The 1,445-nt window shown below is 25.6% G+C and overlaps 1 non-coding gene across 1 annotated transcript; it reads left to right on the top strand.

Moving 5' to 3' along the window:
* The first annotated feature begins 234 nt into the window (after nucleotides 1-234).
* Nucleotides 235-316, top strand: TRNAS-AGA (transfer RNA serine (anticodon AGA)). Its single transcript has one exon. It is a non-coding gene; the product is annotated as a tRNA-Ser (tRNA).
* Nucleotides 317-1,445: the final 1,129 nt, after the last annotated feature.

The following is a 1,445-nucleotide window of genomic DNA, read 5'->3' as shown; positions in this document are numbered from 1 at the left end:
GATTTTATTTTATTACGCAAATAAAATGTCAAGAGAAATATATTTTTTTGTTCAACAGGTAAAGCTTGTCTCTCAAAAGCATCAGTTCAAAGAAAAGGAAAATATTAGATTTCTCTTAGTGATATAATTAAAAAAAATTTTATCCCCCTTAATAAACGTTCGATTATACTGTTACCTTTTTATTTTATGTCTGAAGGACTAGTTTATGAAATTTAAAATGACAAAATATATCAAGTAGTCGTGGCCGAGTGGTTAAGGCGATGGACTAGAAATCCATTGGGATCTTCCCGCGCAGGTTCGAATCCTGCCGACTACGAACACCTTTTAGGTAAGACCGCTGACATAGCGAACGGTGTTTTAATTTTGTTTTATTTAAAATTAATTTATAAATGAAGCAATTCCTTTTCTTTAAGTCTTCCAAAAAGAGTGTTTAATTATATCGCAATAATTCTAGTTAAAATTGCTTTGCATTAAATTTTTTTTAAATTTAAATCTCAGCAATAAAATAGTTGCATTTTAACGTCTTACACCCATATTTTAATATTTATTTTTGTATCATTCTAATTTAATTATTTTTATTAAATAATTCCTTTACATTAACACTTTTTAAAGGTACTTTATATTTTTATTTCTTTAAACGTAGTAGAAATAAATGTTGGTGCTGTGTATGTGTACAAGCCTTTAAGTTTGAGCTGCTTTTAGTGAACATATGAATACGAATCTGCTTATTCTATTATGCAATAATTAACAATTGTATTCTATACAACATTGCATTATTTTATTTTTATACTTATTTCTCTTTTTATCAACAATAAAAGTTTTCTTTTTTTATTAATTTCTGCATTAAAAGAGAATTTGAAGTTCTTTAATAATAATTATTTAGGCATAAAAAATAATCCTGCATTACGATACAGAGAATTCAATTATTTATATTTTGATAAAAACTAAATGAAAATAACATAAAAAGTTTCTGAGATTTTGATCGAAGATGAAGCATATGTTTTAATAAAATCTATGAATAAATCTATGAATCTTGAACTAAAAAGTATTTCGCACGTACTGAGTGTTACGTAACTGCTAACTAGTGTTAGCAACTCCTCCAATCTTCCAAAATATGAATTTTGGAATATCATAACGCTATAAACTTTCAGGAATTCAAATGAGAAAAGAGTGAATTTGGGAAAAGTTAAGAACCCCAGTTAAAGAGTCTATTCTTTTATTAAAAAATAAATACACAAAATGAAAATAAAATAAAAATTTATAAATTATTCATTGTTCAGACGTATAGATGTAGAGCATAAAAATATCAATTTGTTATGCTAATTGAAAAGTACAAAAAATAAAATGACTTTCAAGATCATAACTAAAGCTGGGTATTACATGAATGTAACATAAAATATCTTTATGTTTTGAAAAAGTATTGTAACGATATATCGTGAATACGA

The sequence above is a fragment of the Parasteatoda tepidariorum genome, chromosome 3, assembly GCF_982258835.1.
Source record: "Parasteatoda tepidariorum strain Cologne lab strain chromosome 3, Ptep-v5.0, whole genome shotgun sequence".
Taxonomy (NCBI): domain Eukaryota; kingdom Metazoa; phylum Arthropoda; class Arachnida; order Araneae; family Theridiidae; genus Parasteatoda; species Parasteatoda tepidariorum.
The sequence above is the reverse complement of the archived record's forward strand: the minus strand, read 5'-3'. Positions and strand labels throughout refer to the sequence as shown.